General features: G+C 36.5%; 1 long non-coding RNA gene across 4 annotated transcripts; it reads left to right on the forward strand.

The window, feature by feature from the left end:
- The first annotated feature begins 1602 nt into the window (after positions 1-1602).
- On the forward strand, positions 1603-24544 carry LOC149568755 (uncharacterized). Of its 4 annotated transcripts, none has more exons than XR_016362641.1 (4): positions 1603-1802; positions 20414-20568; positions 21036-22023; positions 23948-24544. It is a non-coding gene; the product is annotated as an uncharacterized LOC149568755 (long non-coding RNA). The 4 variants fall into 4 exon arrangements; XR_016362643.1 differs by lacking the exon at positions 23948-24544 and having other exon boundaries at positions 21036-21082; positions 21297-22085; XR_016362642.1 differs by lacking the exon at positions 23948-24544 and having other exon boundaries at positions 21045-21082; positions 21297-22085.
- Positions 24545-25277: the final 733 nt, after the last annotated feature.

The following is a 25277-nucleotide window of genomic DNA, read 5'->3' on the forward strand; positions in this document are numbered from 1 at the left end:
TATGTATCAAAAATTCACATAAATTGAACCATACATCAATCAGGGTTTCTTTCATCCTACTTAATTCTTAATCATTAAAAAAAAACTCTTAATCAAAGTACCAATCGTACATTTACCGATTTCATCAACATACATATACATAAAACATTAAATGACAAACATCACTATATCTGAAAGTAACATGAAATAATATAATATGCTCTAAGTATCAGATAATGTCTCGACATCTCGAGTCGTGAGTAACAAAAAGATAAAGTAACAACTAAGGCTACGAAGGGTCGAGGCGAGGCCTCACACAGATCTAAGCTATTTTTCACCAAAGGCTTGCATTGAAAAACCCAGTATAGAATGCATCTGCTAAGAAAGTGGATCTACGAAAGTCGACTCGTATTCGGCCGACCCGCAGGTCCTACTATTCATGCCACTATTGAAAAGGGGGCGCCAGGGCCTCCCCACAATTTTTCTGGTTACAGGGGACCCCCACAAATTATATAAGTAAAAGCCCTACCCTACATTAACGACAACAACAACGCCTCATGAACACCCGGCGCTGAATGCCCACCACAACTCGAAAGGCGCTGCCCCTACTATTGTAAAGGTGACCTGGACAGAGGATAGCTCGGTCGGGGGCGACATTGATGGAATGTCGGCTCCTACCCTAGAGAAGCTAACCACCCATCCCATTGTTTGAGTGGGCGAGTAGGCCATCTGCCCTCATACTGCACTATTGGTGGGCTGAAAAGATGTGCGCATTTAGGGTAAATTTTTCACCATACATCATACTGCCATAGCTCAAAGCAGCTTGGTATAAAGCTGATGCCCAGACGAAATAAACCCCATGCACAATCCACTGCCGACATGAAATAAACCCCAAGCTGCGTTTAGGGCACAATCGCAAATGCAAGGTCAAAAGCTTCAGGATGAATATGTGTATGCTACACCCAGGTTTGATCAATGCGTGGACATGTTAGGGCATAAAAAATCTTGTAAGCAACATTATAGTGTTTAATTTTTAGTTAGATTTTTAAATTAATAGGTGTTAGAAGTAGTAGTATAGGTATAACGGTGTCCATAATAAGGGCATTGATAAATTCTTTTGGGTTAATGGTGCCCAAATTTAAGGTAGGTTATAAACAATTTAGGTTGTAGGATGTAGTAAATTTGTGATTGTGTTAATTAATTGAAAATCGAAATGAATTAAATAGATTAGATTTTAAATAGGTTTATATATATTATTGTATATTTTAATTGATTTTTAAAATTATAATGTATTACTATTTGAATTTAATTGTGTTCAATGTGATCCACAATTGGTCTATTTTTGTTTCATATAAGAATAAAATATAACTAAAATAAATGTTATTTAAAAATATTAGGAGTCTTTAAATATTTAATATGTTGCTTTCATATCATGTACTTGTATATATTTTCATAAGAAATCATGTCTAAACAATCATCTATTGACAATTTTATTATTGAGCTTTGGTCAAATGTCTAAAAAGTCAATATTTGAACACTCCGAACTAAATGGATTATTTAGACAGCTTGCGTGATGAGTGGCAGCTTCAAACCCTATGTTATAATTAGTTAAGTGTCCATTTTACGCTTGTAAAAAAAAAGTCTCATGACATTCCATGTGAGAACTATGTATTGACAAAGTGAGCCCGCTCCACTATTGGTGCCTCTCCCCGAGATCCAAAAGTGCTAAAACGGCCAATACGGTCATCAAATTCGAGGGCGATTAATCTTTATTACCATCGAGAGGGCAAGCGAGACATTTGAAGTCATTTTCAGGGAAAATTGTAAGTGAAGCATTTTTTATTTGATTTTTTGCCAAAGCGTTTTTGGCAGTTGTAGAATTTGCAACGTTAGACCCAGGATGAAAACTAGGGTTTTGGTTTTTACTTGTTATTTTAGTTTTCAAATTTATTTGTGGCCGGCCTTGTGCGCAGTAGACCAAAGTGTGCTGGTCTTTGGCTGTATACAGATCCTCCTACGGTAACCATCCTCCAACATCATCTAGTTTTTTGTATCAGCGTGTCTCCCATGAACTTCCAGGGGTGCCCATGATCTTGCCCAGCTAGCCTGGCCTAAAAAATCGAAGCTGTCAGGCATAAAAAACTGACCACAAGGACCACATCTAACGTTGTCCATGGCCCTGGGTTCCACATCACCGCTTTGGGAACATGCCCACAAAATCCAGTGAACTTTTACCCTCACTCGATTGAACTAGCAATTCTGAAATAGAACTACTTATAGCATAACAGTTTAAGCAACTTATGATGGAGATTTTTGGACGGATTTACACAACTTATTCTAGCCGCAAAGTACAAAACCGAATTTGGTTATAAGCCCCACTTCCATTTTTCAAATCTCCCAAATTTTTGTCAACTGAAATTTTACAGATTGTTTATGTTAAATGACAAATAAATTTTAACAAAGAAAAGGCAAATAATTTTAAACTGATGCAAGTAGTTTTTCCCTCTCAGTTGGTTGAAAACACGATATGGAGAACTACATTAAAACACATTATGAGAGGGAAAACACAATATGGATTTGGGTTTGGGAAGTTTAAGTTAGTTGAAAATATTGTTTTGGAAATACCGCACGCAAACAGAGAGCCAAGCAACAGTCAAAAGAAACAAAAATATTGCTAATAAGAGTTCGCAAAACTAATATAATATAATATCTGGTAGGAAGATCAGTAGGATGTTTTAGAACCATAAACATTTTCCAGAATTTAAACAGTATATGCTTTAGTTAGGGCTCTGTTAAGAATTATTTCCTAAAATCATGTTCTACTTATTTATCGCTCAACAAATTAAAAAAGAATTCAGAAACAAATACTTGTTTGAATGCATATAGAAGTTACAAAACTCAAACAATTTTCAGAGGTCAAACAAACACAAAAAAAAATAATACAAATTTAGCAACAATTTTTACCTCTCATAAACAAATGGCCAGCCCACAAGCGTATATCCACAATTCTCAAACAGCCAAGACAATCTTAAAATCTTCAGACTTCACAGAGAAACAAAACCTGCTAATGTGCTTGTAGTACTGCCAGAAATAAATAAGATTAGACAACTTTCCCAAATAATTATTTTTATTTTCTATGGCATTGAAACGATGGAATCATGATACAAACTTTACATGACTCAGAAAATAAATGTTTAATGACTTAAATCATCTAGTGCAGTGTTCTTTTGATTTCGGTTTTCTTGTTTAACGTATTTTTATAGCAGCAGTCAGACATTGAGTAACTAGTCTTGTCGGGGGCATATACCAAGTGCTGTGTGTGTACAGTTTAAGAGAGGGCTGTAGAAAAAATAATCTTATTTTTACCCTTAAACATCTTTCCGGGGGAACCAATGAAATGCTTTGCATATGCAGAGTGCTAATGAACATGGTTTCTAATTACCACTTCTACGAATGCATCACAGACCATTGCCTCCTGAAAACTAACGTATCCTGATAGATCTCGCAGCCTGTACATTCAAATATGCTTTAAATGGCATATATAAATGGACACATTGCTCTGTACTGAAAGCACTTGTTAGCCAAACAGATTATCGTAGCAGCAATATGGACATCTAGAAGACTGCCAATGTTATTTGCCCTGTTGCTCTCCACTATTTGTTGGCATAGATAGAGTGTTTCAGCACTTAGCAATATCAATACAGTTATCAGACCTTAGAATTACCAAGCTAGACTATGTTGTAATCAACGTACTGTATATATGTTTTGTAAAATAAATCAATATTGGACTGCTTCCACTTCTTAGTTTTCAGATTTCAGCTGAACAGATTTTGCATTATTTGCTGGTTATCTATGCATCGAGCTCTGATTTCCTACAGACTCCATTATCTTTGCTCGACTCTAATTTCTCCTCATATGTGTCAAACTCCCGCAACAACACACACACACACACAAAATCTTCAACATAGCATTTTAACTCAAATCTCAATACAAATAAAACAATTTGCATACGTTGATTTCCTACTATTTGATTTCATGCCTCTGCACAATCTACAAATACATCACATAAACACACTGTTTACACAAGGAAGGGACTCAAGCTCGAACAGAGCTCTTGTTAGATCCACTTTTTGTCATTGTGAACTGATTGAATTTTCTGGGATTTAATGGTGGGCAAGAGTAATCTTGAGTTGTGCTTCGCTACCGGTCCTTTCGAAGATTTGAGTCCCACGATAGGTATGGTTTCGAGCTTACTCCTTTCCTTTTTCCTGTAATTTTTTAGTATCTTTTAATAGAGTTAAGGCCTTGTCAACAACACCATTTTCTGCATATCCTGAAATAATTGCAGTCTTCGAAAGTACATTTCGAGGCATTTTGCAAAAAAGTTTCTTTGCCTTTTAATCCTTTCACATTTTGCATACATGTCTATCAATATACTTGCAACTCCTACATGGGAAGGAAAAAACGCTTTCAATTATGTTTTGATGTATATGCATACCTTGTTCCAAAAGCTTCCATTTTAGCACAGACTAGAACACCATTCTGTGCATATCCTGCAATCGTGGTATTCCATTGTACCAGATATCTTTGAGGTACATAGTGAAACAGTTTGCGTGCTTTTTGTATGCTTTAGACGTTTCCTATACAACTTTAGCAGCGCACCCACAGTTACACCAATTGACAAAAATCCGTTTTCCAGTAGCTTGATGGATGTGGATACCCTCTTTCTAAGCTTCCACTTTAGCACAGGCTGAGAGGATGCCGGAATATGTTGTCATGTCCAGCTTAGTGCCTTTCAATTGCACTTACTTAAACACATCCAAAGCTTTTACAAGGAACCTGTTTTGTGCATATCCTGCAATCATTGCAGTCCATGAAACCACATTTCTATTTTTTTCGAACAGTTCCTCTGCCTTCTGTATATTTCTGCATTTGACATACAGTCTATCAGGGTACTCACACAAACAACTTATAAGAATCTGTTCTCCACTATGCTCTGATGGATGTTTATACCCTGTTCCAAAGCTCTTATTCTGGCACAGGCAGGGAGGACTCTGGCAAAGGTGAAACTGATTGGGTTGAACACCTGTTTGTGGCATTTGGAGAAAGAAGATTAACAATGCCTTGTGATAGTAACCATGTCTTTTGTACGCTGCAATTTTCAAATTACATGAGAAGCAGTCCTGCTCGGTCATTTCGTCTTTATGAATACCAATCTAACTACCACACTTGACACGCATGCTAATAATTTCTTTTGAAAAAATGCACCTCTAGCAAAATTGTCTCCCATGTTGATGATGAAAGAATGAATTAGCCAGCCCTTTGAATGGGCTTTTTTGTGGGTAGTAAGAAGAGTCACCAGTTTGCAGTACCTCTTTCAAGCAAATCTCTTTACCCATGCTCCATGGGGATTTGTTCTCTGGCTTGGTACCTCAGTAAACCCAATTTAATGAGGGCTGGTCGGCCAGCTAAGCAGTGCTTATTACTTTCCTTTTGTTTGTTTTATTTTAGTTAAATAAATTTAAGCTAAGTTACCAGAGTCTCTCCAACAACCCTCAAAGTCTGGTTCAATTCTGTACAAAGTCTGGTCCTTGTCAAATTCTCTCCATATTCTCTTGTAGAGCTGCAAATTTGCTGCAAATTCTGTCAGAGGAACCCGGGCAGTATTTTGACGAATTTGCTGTCTAGACCTGGGCTGAATTTGGTCTCGGAACATTTTTTTTAGACTTTTAAAAGTGTTTTTTTGATCTCTCAACCCTAAAATGATGTTTATATGTCATTTATGCATTTTGTGTATGAAAATGAAAACTTGCTTATAAAGGAAATCCAAATTGACAATAGGTGACATCTAAATTGATGATTATAGAGGAATGCCTTTAACAAGATATGATATGTTTGAATCTGGGGCTTCAAATTTGTATCATCTTATGACATACCCTGGTTAGAAATGCTCTAATCATCTTTTGACAATTCCTTTCATTCTCAAACTGTCCCCATGATATGGAAATATGTTCCATGCATGTGACCAAGCAAGTGCATCAAGTTGTATGTAGTGCTAAATGATGCAATTAATGTCCTATTGAACTGAAACATAGATTTGGTGGTGTATTATGCTATGTTCCTTTACTATTAGTAGATTCAAGTATGGATTTATTTTTTGTTGCATATATATACACACATATATATTTTTTTTAAAAACATATGTTTTTATACGGATGAATCCAAAATGAATCCAAACCCAAGCCCAAAAAAATTTAACGAATTCCGAATTCAAATCTCAAACCTGCATCCGTACCGGAATCTGAACCAGCAACTTAGAATTTAAGTAATAAAAATTAAATTAAATAAAGCCAGGCCTTGGCGACCTAGGATCTAATCCATAATAATTTTGAATAACATTTTTTTTTATGCTAAGGCTGACTTGGCTGACCTATGTTGGAGCTCCTATTTAAGGAATGGCTTTTGTTTAGCTAAGACATGCTTGGTGGAATTGTGAAGTGTGTAGCACATCTGTTCTATTGGGATGAACACCCCTGAAGACCTAACAAGGTGGGATGCAATCACTACTACAATTGCATGTTGTTTTGGCATACTCATTCAATTTGAGTTTCATAAAACACTATATGTCTTGTCTACAGGCACAAGAAAGGTGGAAACATGTTTAACAAAGGAAGCAAAAGCAATCTAGAACTTGCCTTCACCTTCGTATTCGATAGAGCTCAAGTGACAGTGATTAGTATCCAGTGTACAAGCAAATTGAGAAGTAGTGTGAGAAACCATTAGCAAATTGCCAAAATCATTATAGATGGCTATGGGAATTGGAGTCACTAGTGCATAAGTACGGTGAGCTGCAGGAGATCTCATGCTAGAAATCACTACAAGTAGCCAAGTTTCAAAATCTTGCTGTAATGTTGCTCAATGTGATAGATAGGAGGTTGATAGTACTCTTTTTGAAGATTTAGCTAAGCTCCTAAGAGGATTACTAAAAGCCTTAAATCCTACAACTTTCAAAAAGCCATCACATGAACTCTTAACTTGGAAGACTAAGTGGCAAGGTACAACTTTAGTAGTAAGAGGACAACTTCGCCTATGCAAACGAAAAAGCCTTTTTGAAGAAGCTCAGTACCCCTCAGGATGCATAATTCCACCTAACGTGGGAAAAGCAAAGTATGATTTCATGGTGTTAATGGAAGGGTAGTGAGTCACCTCCTCAATAGCTTGTGTAGTTAACTCATCATTCACAGAATTATCTCAAGTTACTGTTTGTCCATTTGAAATTAGAATATTTTTACTCTTTGAGCTAGTTAGAAGAAATATTCTAAGTAGAGAAGTGTGTCAATTCCAAGGTTGGTTGAACTATTAATTTTTATTTCTTCCCCCTAGAAAAATGAGGATTATTGAATTGAAGGAAGGAGATAAAATCCTGGATTTCTTTGGGGAGTAATATAAAACACTTGGAACAATATAAGTGCATGAATTCCCAAAGAAGCATTTCATTAAACTTCTAATTGTGATCATAGAATCACTTTCTACCAGGAGACCTCTAATTCTAAGTTCAAGAGCATGCTCAAGGTCCCAGATTAGAGTGAAAAATTCTTCTGCATTGATAGTATCATTGCCAGCAAATACTGAAAAAGGTTGCAGCAGTTTGCCTTTCCAAACTCTGCAGATGTTTTCTGCTCTTGCAGGTATGGAACTTCCCCTTGACTGCTGCAGTTTATTTATTAATATACTTATATTAATCTTGGAGAGACTGGATGGTTTTGTAATAGATGATTTTCAAAAAATAGAACTAGACATTTCATCACTCAGCATTCAAAGTTGTACCTCGTCACTTTCCAGATCAGACATTATTCTCCTTCCTATAGCACCAAAATTGTAGAAGTTAGATACCACAGAATGCCATACAGTTTTTTATCAGTCCACAAGGTAGGCGCTGGGACACACTGACAAGGGTGGGAAATGGCGTTGTTTTCTTATTGATTTTTCATTCTGAATAATGTCCTTCCAGATTCTGTAACACTGAGCAAATAGGTATGAGCCCTGAACCACCATGGCTAAGGGTAAATGGCTAGGAAAGCAAGAGTCTACATTGGACAACCATGAGCTATTCAGTCAATTCATAATGCTTATCAAGAAAAAATTAAGCATTTAAATAATAATATAAATTGTTACCTTTTTATCTGAGATTGTTGTGTAGTCTCCTGATTATAATTCTATATATTGACACCATGTTATCTTAACATCTGTACTTGCACATACATGTGTGTGTGTGTGTGTGTGTGTGTATAATACATGTATGTATGTATGTATGTATGTACGTACAAATGGAGGTGGCCCAAATAGCATGATGCCAATACATAAAAAAATATGAGGAAAGATAACCTTTATTATCTTTAATGTTGGCTCCATATTGTTAAGCGATTGCCACCTTCACATCGGCTTATGTTTCTTTTAAAATTTAAAAGTGGTGGAGTTACTTGTGACTGATGGCTGACCATGCACCGCCACTCTTTCTTGTAACTAAGATAGCATGCAGATGATCTATTTATTACTCTCCCCGCTGCCTGAGAAGCATTCCTTTTCTTCCTGCAATCGTTTCCGAGTTTATAATTATTGCAAGAACTCCCTCTCATGGCCTCAAGCCAATTGCAACTTCCATTGATAGTATATCGTGAATCCCTACATCATATAGCGAATATCAAAGGTTGCGTGTAACATACCATTTCTCATAGGCTGGAATTTAGAGAACATATTCAGAAAAATAAGTGATTTCATTTCACAAGAGTACGTAAAAAAAATTAAAACAACAACTATTTCAGATTCATATGAAGGAAATTAATATAACTTCCATAACTAACTTTTGCAATCACACTCAATAGAAACCACACACACACACACATTTCAAGGGTAACATGAAATTAAAGTAAGAATGAGCGAAAGATAAAGATTCATACATGAGTCAAAATATCTGTCAATGTGTTGTACAAGCCTCGACATCTAGTGAAGAGGAGAAGCATTAACATAGGCTTAACCTCCCAACTATGGACCTTGACATATCCCCACACAATCTCATACAAGAAAGGCCCTCCCTACCCCGGGGTTAGGCTTGGGGCACCATAGTCTTTCCACCCAAGCATTCCGGTGTTAGAGTGTCGGCTAAGCAGCAGACAAGGCAATGGAATTCCTCCAACAACCTCCCCTCTATCAACTAGCACCCTGACCTCTAGTGATCAATTGCAGTGTTACAACAGTTGGGAAATTGTAACTGAGTGATTGACTTCCCTCTGAATTCGTAGGTATAGCTCCCTTGAGTTTGCGATTTGCAATGAATTTGGTTTGTCCCTAATTCTAAATGGGATTTGTTATGACTAGAGAACAGAAGAGGTAAACCAAGTTAGGCCTAAATAGGAACTAACTCAGGCAAAGATTCAGGTGCTAATGCTAATCAAATTTGTGAACTTAAACATCTTATGAACCCTCAGAGTTTGAAGATACAATAATGAATTCTATCTATGAAAAGGCAATTTAAAATGTTTCTAACTTTAATATGCAGGGGACTAACTTAAAGAATAATGCAAGAAAAAATCTCTTTTTAACCTCCAATAACACTATTATTATCTTTAGTTTGTTGCATTGAACAGGGGAACAAAGCTCTGTTTATTCCTTAATTCAACTAAAAGAGACATCTTAAACTATCACAAACAATGGAATAGTAAATAATTGACATAAAACACATTCAACTTGTCTCTGCAACATGAAGTATTTCACACCAAAAATTAGCCGGCCTTTCATTAATCTTTCAATTAGGTACATATAGGATTTTGAAATGACCGTTGCAAAAAGGAACTAGACCGGTTCATCTCCTCAAAAATGACAAATGACAAGGAGCTAGTTATCAGTTACAATTGCTCATCAAAATACGAAAGGGTGGGAGAAATTTCACTTCGCCTTCTTTCCCTTTTTAGACTTTGTCTTATAGGCCTTGGCGACGACAATGATTGGAATAAGATCTTCATGTCGGTGAACATGAACGTTGGTGTATCTGAGGAGCCACTTGGAGTGCTCTCGAGCTAGGTCTTTGATAGCATTCAACCTTTCTTGTATTTCCTTCGTAGCCACGTGTACACATCCGCTGAGCCGTTGGAGATCCGACACTCTATTTTGGTGATTAGAAGATTTCTCTATTAGATTATCTAGATAACTAGAGGAATTCTTCTGCATGACAGCAACTCCAATTACTCCCTTTCCTTGCCCACTGGTTTGGGAGTCAGTATGTAGGCCCTATAGCAATTTGTAGTTTTTGTCCTGTTCCTCTTTGACTTTGCCCTCTATTTCCTTTAATCCTTCTTTTGCCATTAAAATCATTTCAGCTTTGAATTGCATATTCTGTAGCCATTCAAATAAGGGCTCATCTCCCTTAGGCAGAATCTTGGCCTCCACTGCTTCCTTAGACTTCATTTGCATGACCATTTTCAATAAGGCGATGTAATCCTCACTCTTGGCCTTTTCTGCTGACATGGTAGCCCAATTAGCTGAGATGTTATCTTCCTCCATTTCAAGCCTCAGTATTGCATTACTGAGTCGCTCTATGATTGCAAGTCCCTCAGAGTTGAGTTTTCCACTCCACTCCCTACCAATTTTCTCGAAGTTCTTGTCTTCTTGTAGCTGGGAGATGATAGCTTGAATGTTTGTGGCTGTAGGGTCGCTGGTAAGTGACACTCCCGAAATACTTGCTAGCGGGGTGATTAGCTGCCTAATGAAGCAGTTAAGTTCGTGGATCTCTACCTTCATTCTAACTTTGGCTAGTTTGAGACCTTCAAGTTGTCCCTGTATCACTTCATATGTTGATTTCCACAAACCCACTTTGGTGTCGTGTCTAACTTCTCCGAGGTCCAGAGACTGCAATGTGAAGTCATCTGTAGTTAAGTCTTCAATTCTCTCCTCCTTGGTGTGCTTAGCCATCTCAATAGTTAAGTCTCCTGTATGAGGGTCTTATCCAAGAATTGATAGGGTCTTCTGCTCCTTAACTTTACTTAATGTCAATCCATAATGGATAGCTAGAGATAAAGTTTGTTTGTTGGGGACTCCCTCTTCTTTCCTCTTCCTCTTTCTGTCCAAGGTATCCTCAAGCCATGACTCGGTGCCAATTACCTTGGACGTAGTCCCTAGTGTATCTTTACTGAACATTGTCCTCCTAACAGGAGTCAATGTCTTTGAAGCTGAAGAGAAAGGATCCTTTGCAACTGAGGGAATGAGTTTTGGAGCTTGAGGCACTTTCTCCGCTTCAGATGCTTTTTCCGCCCCAAATACTTCTTTTGCTGCTTCATCTGACTCTGTAGATTCACTTTCACTACTCCCTCCATCTCCAAGGTCAACCACTTGTATTTGGGGGCTACTTGGTAGGAGTAATGCAGTGCTTATGGATGGAACTGGATTGTTGTGGGGTGAGAGAGCCACTGTGACTGCACTATCCTTCAATTCTTCTGCCTTCTTCTCAGACTTTGTCTCTATTCCAATTACTAGCACTGAACCATCTTGACAAGTTTTATCAAGTGGTATGTTCTTGTTAGGAGGCTGATCTCCTCCTCCTGCTAGCTGAGTGGGTCTTTGAGTGAGAGGTAGGATTGTGCCTGAAACACTACTTTGAGAAGATGAAGGTGCTGCTATATTTGCAGAGGACTGGGCGGGCGTGCCTTTGCTTGTGCTTCTCCGTGTCGTAGTGCACTCGGCCCACTTAACAGTTCTCTTGTAGATTCTGGCCATCATCGTATCTAGATCCTCCACAACATCTGCAAAGGGTTCTAAACTTATGGGAGTGTTTCTCAGGTTGGTCAAATAGGTATTACTATACATATTTTGACCATCGTCTTCAACTCCATCTACATCAATGTTCACCTTATACATCTTCACTTGGTCAATTGTTAACCTCGCAAAGGCTCGATCACGGCTCTCGAACCCATCCTTGCAATTGGCCCAATAATCCTCAATGGTAGTGATGTGTTTTATCGCACTCCCAATCTGCAGGACATCTCTGGCATACCCATTTGGGTCGAACATAGGCCTCGAGACTTCATACATGTCCAACTTATATTTTCTTTTCGAACACCATCATGTTCTTAGCATCAGACCAAGTGTTGCAACTGAAGGCTCCAACTTTCATGGGGAATTCGTATCTTTTCTTCTTTAGGCTTCCGCTCAGTATGTTCACTTGCAAAGCTTGCCATATAATCTTGATCAACACGATCACGATCAACACAATCATGATGAGAACTAAATAAAATAACACCCAAACTAATTGATGGCAACCATGGCTTCTAGACTGAATCTCCTTTCCGGGCATCCCTGTAGTTCCCTGCAAATCCTCATGGTAAATGCATCATTTACCTTAATATAATCCACATAACTATTTTGTAATTGGAGACATGGATAAAACTCATAAGACTTAACATCATCAGGGAAATTCTCTAATCTTGGAAGGTCGGGCCATAATTGCAATGAGGCCAACATGTAAATCAAGAAGGAAGACATGTGGAATGTATTGTAAAACTTGGTTGTCTAGAGAGCATTGGACAGAATTTCGCTTACCTCTTGTGCCCAATCAATGTACTGGGTATTTGAGCATATGACTTGAATTAGAAAGAAATATTGCTCAATGAAATTTAAGGCTTCTACCTCACCTTTCAACCTATGTAGAAGAACCAAAATATCAATGATTTTTGGCTAAAGGTTGGTTCCAAAAAAAGTTTTGGGAACTTTGCTCTTATCACTTCGTGGCTTCTGGAACCATGTCCTCATGATTTCCTTCCTCCAGATCATCTTCTTTGCTGAGAATTTTGAGATAGCTCCACCAAAGCCTAAGTCAGAGAACTCCTCCCACTCTGGTACACAAAGTCAATTCACCACTGTTTGCCTATCAATTAAGATTAGCACCGTATCATCAGGTAGAACAATTTGCCTGGTTTCTGGCTTGTAGTGATGAATGCATTCGTAAATCAACTCAGGGGCTTTAACTGCAACCTGAAAGCCAGCGGCCTCGACTAAATCGCATCCTCAGAGTTTCTCAATAATGGGGTGAATTCGTTTAGACTTCACCCTCCTTTGGAAATCTTCCATGTCATAGAAACGGAGAGATGTTTCCATGAAACTCTGCAGTTGGGACTTGATCCCAGTCAAACCATTGAAACTCGTGAACTTGGTTGCCATGAGTTTGTGAATAAAATTTTGAATTGAGAGATTGAATAAGACAACAAATGCAATAGTTACAAACTTTTCAGAAGCTGTGTATTGATAGAATGAGGAATCAAAGAACAGATCTAATTGATTCAACTGCTTAGTGCATCTTTATATGAGAACCTCGAATCATCCGTTATTCTTCAATATTCGCGCTACATGGACGAAATTTAAGGAAATACCCATTGGATAGTAAATGCAAAAGCTCAATGAACGTTTAGGGGTCTTTTCACCATTCCATTGAGCTCAACAGTAACTTTTTGTAAGCCCATTACTTACTTTTTCGTTTTCCTTTAAGTTTCAAAAAGTTACCATTGGGGTACCCTGTTGAGGAAATTCCACCAAGTGAGATTTCGACTATATCTTCTTTCCATAATGGTTCGATCCATTCTAATATCATTGTAGCGTACTCTAAATCTAGTATGGGTTCCAAATTCAATCATTAGCTTGATCTTTCTTGAATAGTCAGAAAACTGTCTTCATGGGTTGGAAACCTGCCGAGGAGAAGACGATTTTCATTTTTCCACTAATGCTTCCTTCTAGGTTGAATCTTTGGCGATTGCTTCTCTAGTAGTTGGGGATGCTTGGTTAAGGTGCGAGGACTTGTTTGAGAACCATTTAACATCTTTCTTTTTGCCTCAAACTGTTTTGCGAAAAATTGTCTTCATGGGTGGAAAACCCGCCGAGGAAAAGATGATTTTAGGTTTTCTGCCAAGGCTAAATATTTAAGTAATAATGAATTTGAATAATGTTTGGGAGTCTTATTTTGGATTCAAACATCAATTTCTTTGAAATTCTGCACCTTTTGGATCTTCTTGAATTATGTACGTCTTGAAACGATCTTTCGCAGAAAATTGTCTTCATGGGTGGAAAACCCGCCAAGGAGAAGACAAGTTCCGAATTTTCGCAAACACCTGTTTTATCAAGAGGTGACATCTCACGAGCAAATAGAACATATATCTAATCTGCAATGAGCAAATTCAATCTCTATTGTTCTAGGTACTAACTTACCCGACCAATCACAAGGTAAAAGACAAACCCACCAGGCTATAGAGAGAGAAGGCGAAATGGAAAATCCGAGAGAGATCACCTAGCCTGCGGGAAACTAGACCTAGACTTGAACATTTTGGGAAAAAGATTGATCTCATCTAAAATGCAAAACTCACTTTTGTCAATTGACTAGGAAACAAAAGTGAGGCAACATGCAACAAGCATGCCTCTAACCTACCTTAGCCAATGATTTAGATGGGCCTTGTATAAGCCCGATCACCACCGCTCAACTTGACAATTGAATATACTTTGGAGTTGGACAACCATGAGCTGACTTGGTCTAAGCAGTCTTAATTGTTTATTTATGCTTGACCCTTTTGGTCTCGGGTGTATCTTGGGAGATTTCTAGGTAAAAATGCATTCAACTTTTCATTCAGAATTTATTTCCTCCAATCTGATTCTTATCTCAATGGCATTTGAGTGATACCAATGTATAAGTCAGATGTAGGCCTAATGAAATATAATGGAACCAACTCTATGTATAATGTATATGATATGCATTTTACAAGTGTTTGTTAAACAATTACAATGGAGTCTATCTGTACATGATTATGTAGGTCCATATAAATGATAGCACCCGATATGCATGAATAAAAAAAATATAATAAGATGAAGTAGTTCATAGGCTTTCATAATCCATACACTTTAAGCCTCTGGTTACAACCATCATGCTTATACATGATCGTGGATGTACATTATCACCATAGTCATTCATTTCCATCATGGAAAATCATCATGAAACAATCAGAAAAGACAGAGAAATATATAAAAACAAGCTTGAGTAAATGATTGCATGACTTGAGAATGATGTTTATGATCAGTTGTCATGATCTGACAACACAAGCTTCAACACGAAAAATAGCTTCTTGTATTGCCGACAATGGTGTGACTGATTCTGCAGTTGTGATATCATGATATGTGGAACAGGTATGGTAATGAGTCTCCAAAAGGAGTTGTAGTAATGGGAAAGATTTCTTGCTCGCTAACTCAAAGCAATCAAGTGCAAAAGAAAATGAAAATCAAGAGAATATTTCCTTGGCAGTAGGGAGTGTAAAATAGACCTCTTGCATGCTCCATCGGTTACAAGAAAGGAGTGTCATGCATGGCCATCATTGGTCATAAGAAACTCTTCAAATCTTATAAAATTCAAAAGGAATAATGCCGGTATAAAGGTGGCATTCACTCAATGACATGGAGCCAATTAAAGACTTAGAGATTATATTTCTCAAGATTTATATAACCAATAGACATTGGCATCATGCTAATTGGTAATACCTATAGTTGTATGTACATACATACATACATACATATATATATGCATGTGCAATTTTGGAAGCACATATAGTTCCTTTTATCAATATGTTGATTGTGCATGCATGCATGTACGTGTGTGTGTGTATATATATATATATATAGGTGCAATTATAGATGTTAGCAAAAAAATAACATGGTGTTAATACATAGAGTTACTTCTGATGACCACTCAATAATCCCAAGGTGAAAAGAAGGTAACAAATTATTTTAAGTTATTAAATGTTTAATGTTTTTCTTCTGCATTAAGAACCAATTGGGTAGCTCATAATTGTCCAAGGCACACTCTCTGTTGCCTAGCCGTTAAATCCTTCACCAAGATAGTTAGATCCCATACCTAATGGTTTGACAATGGACCTTTTTGGTGCCCTATTCCTTAAATCCCGTTTAGCAATGCTTCCCCACTTCGTCTGCTACTATAATTAAAAAGAGTATCTCCATGATAATAACATATTTCTCAATTATAATCAAAACTGATTCATAATTATCATAACGACTAACCACCAATACCAATGACACTATTTTTATAACTTCTTGAGAAAAGAAATAATAATAATCATTTTCAATTAATTTGTAGCTAACAACTAACACATCATCTTCATGTGAATCAAACAATCAACAAAAATTTTCATTTCCCACGATCATAACATTCAACTGATTTTAACTAACTAATTACTAGTCACATGAAATATATACGGCTACATGATTATTTAAAGAGACAAAGATTTGGAATGTGACTTTGCGAATCATACCAACACTATTGCCAACAGTTTACAGTAGCATTCATTGCGTTGTAGTTCATTGTTCTCGTGTTGCGCTAGACAGAGCATCAATTCAACTACAAGTCATGCAACCATTGCTTATATTTTATTACCGTATTCTCTGTTCATATTTGATTCGAATGTTGAAATCAATGATGTAAATGAGTTTCTGTATTGTCATTGTTCATCGTTGATCATGAATGAAGCAACAATGGTCGTAAATAAAGGCTATAGAGTGTTGTCCAAGGAAATAATAGAAATTTCCGAATCTCTTTTGTCACCATGCTTATCAAGTGCTACCAATAATACAGACCTGCAACTGTAAATAATTTGTCATCACTATGAATGTTCAACGATCACATTGCCAATGACATAAATTGTGCATGAATATATGAAGCAAGCACCGATATATTACATCACACAAGACATCGATCTGACTTATACAGCGTTATTGACCATATACTTCTGAGATAAGATCAGTTCAGATGAAAATAAATCTGAATTGATTGATACTTGCATTATACATGGCTCGGAATTGTTAAATCTAGAGCCCAAAAATCCATGAAGATAACTAGCAATAAAAAAGATAAAACTGAAACAAAGAACACCAGAAATATCCTGGGAAAACCCTTCAAGAATGAAGGGAAAAACCCAACCACACAACACAAATATATCTTTATTGATAATGAAATGTTCAAATATACAATATCCTTTGCTTGATGCAAATATATAACTATAGGAGAGAATCTTCATATTATAACCGAAGATCTCTTGAGATTCTCATAACTCCTATAATTAATTATGACTCTTCGAATATTCATGCCTCAATGCATGTGAATGACACATGTCATTTACATTTATTATTACAAATTAAACTTAAGTGTCATTTTCAACTCAAGATGACAAAAAATGGTAATAACATCCAGATTCTGAGAGATAAAGATCTCTATCACAGCTACAAACTTTAACACTCCCTCTTAGCAAGAGTAAGATCTTTAGCTCAACAGTCACACAAAGCTGCAATAAAAAATGTAAATGATAAATTCTGATCATACGAATTCAAAATATAATTCATAGAGTTGCTCAACATGAAAACCTGAAACAAATACTTGTATTCATGGAATCGCTCAACACTGTAACAATTAATCACATTCATGGAATCACTCAACATGACAGATAGTTAAGCCTTTTATCATGATCTCATGAACTGTCATGGAATCTCTCAACATGACATCCAACTCCCATCACGAAATCTCTCAACATGTTGACATCATGTACTCTCTCAACATGATGTTCATGGACTCTCTCAACATGATGACATCATGGACTCTCTCAACATGATGTTCCCTATCGCATAGTGAAAGAGTTATCATAGCTGATTTTACAATCTCATTTATTCACACAAGAATAAAATAGACATTAACAAATTAAGACTTGATTCCATTTCAGTCTCAAATTTTATAAATACCACAAGCATCACAAGCATATATGAGAATGAAGGGGATTTCATCGGCACTCCCTCTTTAATTATGAAGCCTCCCTCTAGATCACAAGCTCCCTCTGGAGTTCTAAGCTTCGTATCTGAATGCATTTATATATCTTTAACACTATCTCATCTCATGATTCTTGTTGCATCCTGCAACCAATAGAAATTAAATCAATCTATAATAAAAATTAGAGATAAGATTATTTTATTTCTGAAATAAACATTATAGAATACTTATCTCTTTCACATGAATTGTTTTTCAGTGAAAATCCATCATCAACACTTTATAGAATACTTTGAAGATGTTACCAGTATACTTAGAATACTTATCTGATGTAGTATGATCTCCTTTTATCATGTAGGATTAATAACCAGTATTTATATATAGGACTGCACGCTCTCAGTAATGCATACAGCAGCAACACATAAGTTCTAACCAATAATTACTGAGAAAAACTTAAAAATTATTCATCCCATAATTCCATTCAGTTTGAAAGTTTCCTATGAGATAGGACAAAAAGTTAGCTTTAAGCATCTCATCATAAATGAATTCCAACCAAATATATATATATATATATAGGCTGGACAGAGAAATACTTAACTTGGTTTGCTCAGCTTTCATTACAGTTTGACTTATGAATCCCGATATCATAGAAGCAAAATAATACTGTCAAAACTGAGAGGTTGCTTATCCACATCAAGTTACTCCAGTTATAATAAACACATGGCAACATTAAAAGAAAACGGTTGCCCTCATAATTAAATCGACAATCATAAAGAACCCAACAACTTCCATAGATCATCAATCATAATGCAAGAAGAGTACCAACTGAGACATACGATGACCAAACCATCTCGCTAGCATATTGCAGGTGTTCACTTGATGCTAAGAAATATGGTAAATGTGTTGAGTCACACGAAGCTTTCCAAATGCAATTTTGGAAGGATTGTCTGACCGGATTAATGCCGGTATAGTTGGAGTGTAGCATAAAACTATAGCAACTACTTGCTTTGCCATAACTCATCCCCCATTTCAATTCAGAGAACTTATGAAACTCAGATTGAGAGAGCAGATCAATTAAGTACAGATATGCATGCAACTAATATTTATGATGCCAAAAAGAAATTGAAATGGCAAAGTCTTAGAATGAAACCGACGATGCCTAGAATGGACATAAATTGACGTGACACAAATAATAATAACGGCACATAAAATAAATGACATGCTTAAAATATCATGCAAATAATAAAAGAACACTCAATAGTTACACACAAGAATGTTCACAGTGGACATAAGCAGAAGCATCCACCGCACGTCTTCAATTCATTTACCAAGTCTGATTAAAAATGTATATGGAATAACCAACTCTAATATAAGCCACAGAAGCCATTATAATAAAACATCGGAAGACAACATCAATAGAAAACCCGGCACATCTTGCCACAATACTCTGAAATACTGAAAACATAGATGACAATAATACCTTAAGATTACTGTGACATCAACATGACAGGGAGCATAATGATAATAATTTTAACAACGTTGAAGATTAATTATCCACGCTAGAGAAGAAATGACAGAAGCTATCTTTACCGAAACTGACCTAAGAAAAGATTAGCGACTTATTTGGATGCTAAGAAGGATAGCACACATGAGCCACAAAAAAAATGCTCGCATTCATGAAGGAAAATAAAATAAAATACAGTGCCAAGACATAACAAAGTCAACTTGAAAGAGGCATCCAAAATAAAAGAAACAAAAGGTGAGCACATTACGCTAATGTAACTGGAAATAAAGAATAGATGCAAGTAATTGAATTCTACTTGCTGCTATCTAAAATTAACTCAAAACCAAATGTCAATGAGTATATAAAAAACTTCCTTCATTGCTGTAATCAACCTGGCTCTGATACAATGTTAAATCTAGAGCCCAAAAATCCATGAAGATAACTAGCAATAAAAGAGACAAAACTGAAACAAAGAACACCATAAATGTCTTGGGAAAATTGTTCAAGAATGAAGGGAAAACTCAGCCACACAACACAAATATATCTTTATTGATAATGCAATGTTCAAATGTACAATATCCTTTGCTTGATGCAAATATATAACTATAGGAGAGACTCTTCATATTATAACCAAAGGTCTCTTAAGATTCTCATAACTCCTATAATTAATTATGACTCTTTGAATATTCATGCCTCAATGCATGTGAATGACACATGTCATTTACATTTATTATTACAAATTAAACTTAAGTGTCCTTTTCAGCTCAAGATGACAAAAAATGGTAATAACATCCAAATTCTGAGAGATAAAGATCTCTATCGTAGCTACAAACTTTAACAAGAATCTCCCAAGTTACACCCAAGACCAGAAGGGTCAAGCATTAATGGGTGGGGAGGAGAAGCATCCTTGCAAGAACAAATGGATGTCAATAAATGAAAGTAATTAAATGATTAAACTGTAAATACTGAGTCAATTCATGGTTGTCCAATATATAATTCTTGTTGTCAAGTTGAGCAATGAGTAGTTACTCTAAATACCAAAATGCTCAGTGGTTGGATAACGTGTTCCCTGTCTATTTTTCTAGGTAGGTAGAGCTTTTCTTGGATGAGATTGTGTGGGGATATTTAAGGGTCTACGGCTAGAAGGTTAAACCCCTGAAAATGCTTCTTCTCTCCACCAGATGTCGAGACACGCACAAGACAGAGATAAGTTATGCATTCAAAAAACTGCTGGTAACAGGTATTTTACTTTAATAAATTTGAAATTGCAAGTTGAAGATATGTTAGATTAATTAATATTGTTTAATCATTTATTCCCTTCAATGCTTAGAAATCAGTTCCTCTTAATGTATTCGAAAAATAGTTAAATGAGTTGATTTTCCAAATGAACATGAAATGTATCTATATGCATGAGATAGTCTTATCTGATGGTTGTTATATCTGTCTTTCATTTATGTGAATAATGAATATGAATGTATCTTTTAACTATATGTTATTGCCATAATTAGCAATAGGAAAGAAAAGGGATGATACAGTGGTATTTGATGCCCTAAATGGTATTGGTCATAATGATAAAATGGTATTTGATGTCCTAAATAGTATTGGTCATTATGATACAATGGTATTTGATGCCCTGAATGGTATTTGTCATTTCAATATGGTTGTATAACTATTTGTGCCCTAAGTGGTATATGTGGACTAACCTAGGTTTTGCAGATGCTGCCCTAGGAGGATTTATGGGTTCGGAATTTAGGGTATGGAAAACTTAAATCTTCTATCTAATTTCATTGATGATGCCTTCAAATGTTAGCTATGATATTTCAGTTAGAATGATTGTAACCATTAATCTCTCTTGTATGAACATAGCTGTTATAACTGTCTTCTCATGAATGTGAAGTAATAATTGTATTTTGATGTTATGCTAGTTGTTAGCTATAATCCGGAAAATGGGGTTGTTTCTTGTTACAGTTGGATATTCATCAAGACTAGCAGTTATCTATTGGATTCTAATCATGTTGGAAATCTCGTTGATGTTAGCCCCATGATGGCTTCCATATCATTGCAAGCATTTTTCTACAATTTAGTACTCTCCTTGCCAGCTTTCTCTCAAATCTGCTTTTTAGGGGAACTGGAATACCACATGGAGACAGGCATCCAATGTTATAGTCATTTGACAGGAGTTTATGAAGAAAACTTGCAAGAATATCATTGCAGACTGCTTATGCATAATTCTACCAAGTTTAATCAATGTGGTTGACCCCCCCACCCATCGCCACCGACACCATCTTTTTTTACTGTTCTAGCATTTAAGAATTTGTAACAGCAGGAGACATTTTTTCTTACCTGCAATGGTTGTTTCTTTCTGCTTTTGTCATCTTCATCAGTGGTTGATGGCTCATATGCTCACATAACTGTTGGTAATTGAAGTCATTGCTGCCTTTGAAGGCTTAGGATACTCCAGGTCATGAAACGGCATACTATTTGTAACTGTTGTCTGTTTCTGTGACACAGCAATCAAGTTCCAAAGCACTCCCTATTTTGGCTATCAGATGTGAGGAGTTTTGTTCTGGCATAGCAGTTGGAAAGAGTGTTTCTTTCTTGGTTGTAACAGGAGGAAGTAGTAGCTCAGCAACTATGACCGGGCCAGCCCCTATAACTTCTGAGATGTACACACAGACCTTTATGTATACAAAAGGTAAATTAGGTTTCAAACTTGCAAATAATAAATAAATATTGACTATGTTTCCAATGGCTTAATCATGTACCAAATGAAAAGAATGTCATTGAAGAAATTTTGAACTGAGACAAATGGCAACATTTCATGAGAAAGCTGAATGAAATAAGATTAAAAAAAGATTCCACTAAGATCAAGAAGTGAAAAAGGAGAAACTTCAAATTGCTAAAAACAAGAAGAAAAATGAGAGAGAAGGCTGTAATGTACATTGATGTCCAAAAATCATCAAAACAAGTCTTGGAACAGTAAACGTCCACTAAGCCATCTCTAATTATAAAGTGTAGAAATACAGAACATGGATCTCAGAGATGGAAGAACATATTCAAAGGTACTAGAGAATAATCTGGAACCCTAGCTTCAGAGAATAGGACAACATCTATCCATCATTCAAAATGCATTATGGGGCAGCTTTTTAGTAAGTTGCCCCATGATTGGAGCTTCAGGGCTTATTTTTATGGCACGGGAAATTCCCTTGAAATGAAGAAAAGTGGCTATAGGATAAAAACAATCTTTATCTATACTTTTTAGTACTTAGATTTTTAGCAGTTGCATTTGTGGTGGAGTTGAGATAGAATCCTTATCTATACTTTTTAGTTCTTAGATTCCTAGCAGTTGTATTTTTGGTGGAGTTGAGAGTTTCTTGAGCTTTAGGTTACTTTTTGGCCACATGATGCCATCTGAGGGCATGTACATATTTTTAGCATTAGCTGCTACTAGAGAATCCATGTGACCACCATCTTCCTAATATACTCAATTATTTTTAACATTGCCGGATACCCTGATTGTCAAAGGCTCCTAAAAATTCTTAGCTGCACCTGATGAGAATGTTTTCGTAGTACCCTCCATGTGACCATATCCTAAGCTATTAAATAAAAAAAAAGGAAGATAACAATTCGCAAAAGAAAACAGCCCAAAAAATCTGAAGATGTATTGTTTAAGAGATGTCTCTCAAAAAGCTTTCTTTAGAAGGTTTCTCCTCAATAAGTTGGCTGCTTCTGAAAATTGTACTCTATGAGCCTGTAGGAACAGAAGGGGTGGAGTCCCATGGAGGGGGCTTAGGCTCCATTTATTTTTTGAGCAAGAGGAGGTTGCAAAAAAAAACAAAAAAAACTACAAGCTCCTACTTTTTAGGCTAGAATATTTGTGTAAAAATGGGGTGGGCTAGAAATTGCCCCACAGCTTAGGAATGTTCTCTGTCACTTTTCAAACATCTAAGCTCAGATTTTTGTTACAAAATTAATTTTGAAGGGAAAATCATTTTCTTAACATGTTTTTAAAATTTAGACAGATATGCACTGACAACACCGCCATCTTTCTTAAATTTAGGAGCTTAAAGTTTGAAGCTGAAATAGACTACAAAATTCATGGGACTGTCAGTTTTAATTTTTTTTTAAAAATCTCAAGCAGCTACCTCTCTATTAATTAGGAAGTCCCCTTCCCTTCCATGAGACCCCAGCCTATGTCTGTCAGGCAATTATTTTTATTGTATTTACACCAAGACTATGTGGCCTTTATGGACTTGGAAAGGTGTCATTGCATGATATGGTTCAGTTGAAGAGGTGTCATTGCATGAGATAAACAAAATAACAGCGAAAATAGCATCTAGTTGTGTCACTCAAGTGTCAAATGTCCCAAATTTTGTCACACATCTCAGATGCACCCAGTTATAAGTGTTGTAGACTGTTCAAAATCACAGTTTTGAAGTGCATTTGCATATAGAATCTCATTCATGTCACAAATGAAATATTTTGTTTATTAGCAAGAAGTATTCCCAACATTAAAAAAATAAATTAAAATGATAATTAATAAAAACCAAAGAAAAATATTAGAAATTATTCAGAACTGCCTGAAGCGATTCAAGTCTCTGGTCAAATATATTCTACAGGTCTGTGTATTGTGCTCCAAACTCTACAAGTGAACCTGCACCTGGGAGCCTCACTCGATCTGGAGAAAACAGATCCTGCAACTCCATTAAAGACGGCACGGGTCTGCAGTCACTACCATTAAAAAGGATAAAATGGGAGTGACACACTCTCCGGATCATGGATGAATGGGGACAAGCTTAGAATTTGGTGGGCCCTTTTTGCACACTTTGGAGAAGTCTGCATGGCCATTGCAGTGGGTTAATGTGCTATGGAATGGTTTTTCCAGGTTTGGGCAGTTCAATGGAGGAAGTGAAAGAAGGTGAACATAAGGTAACTCATTCAGGAAAGGGAAAAGCCATAGTTCCATGGCATTTCCTGACGGGCACATGGGGGCTGTTTTGGGGGACCAAGGGCCTAAATTTGAGGACCACGAGGGGGCAGCACCAATATGCAAATTGAGGTGAATTAAAATCTTGAAAGCAGAACTTTTCTTTCACTTGTTTTGTCAAATGATAAGTTACTGTTAGTAATTAAGATTCTTTCTACAAGTTAGACCAGTAAATTATCAATAGCATTTAATGTTTGGAATTTATTCATTCAAAAGATATTCTTGTTCAGCTCTTGTTTGAAAGTGTGGAACATGGTTCTGAGATGAAATCTTGGTTTAGCATTATGTTATCTTTCATTTGGCAATTCTTCTCCCCATAAACCTTGGCAAGGATTGTTGACTAAAAGGATTATATTGATAAAGAATAAGCTATGACTCTGCACTGTGTGTGCTGTTAAATATTCACTAAGGCATTTTTTATCAAACAGCTCACATGCACAAGCATGCTTTTACATATTTCTGAAAGCATTTTGTCAAACAATAATGGTTTTCCATAGTTATGAGGCATCAGTTCTATGTCCCATTCTTTACTGGTATGCTTGACTGCAGAGTGTTGGGGTTCAAACTTTCAATGCCAAATTTGCTCGAGTCCCAGACCCTAATGCCCTTTTGGCCTTCTTGTCCCCATCATAAATAATTAATCTGAGATGTTTCCTAGTGGGTCTTCCTTTGTCAAAGATTGTGCATGTGTTGTCATATTCACTGTCCATGTACCCATGTGCTATCAGGGGCAAAAATCAGAGAAAAAACTAAGTCTTCGGTGCTTTGTGTTCAGGTTTTAATTTCCCTTCCCCGGCTACCATATTCATGATCTCTCTGATCTCCAAAATCTTTTGCTTTCAGGACCAGAGTTTTGGCTATCCCTTCCCTCAAGTGCTTACCTCTTTGCTCCTCAATTCCCAGAAACTTTTTCCCTTGATGTCCAAGTTTGACAATGCCAAATCCAAGTCCTTTCCTTGCAC

This window comes from Cupressus sempervirens, chromosome 3, assembly GCF_028749045.1.
Source record: "Cupressus sempervirens isolate cs-2001-9-10 chromosome 3, ASM2874904v1, whole genome shotgun sequence".
Lineage (NCBI taxonomy): Eukaryota > Viridiplantae > Streptophyta > Pinopsida > Cupressales > Cupressaceae > Cupressus > Cupressus sempervirens.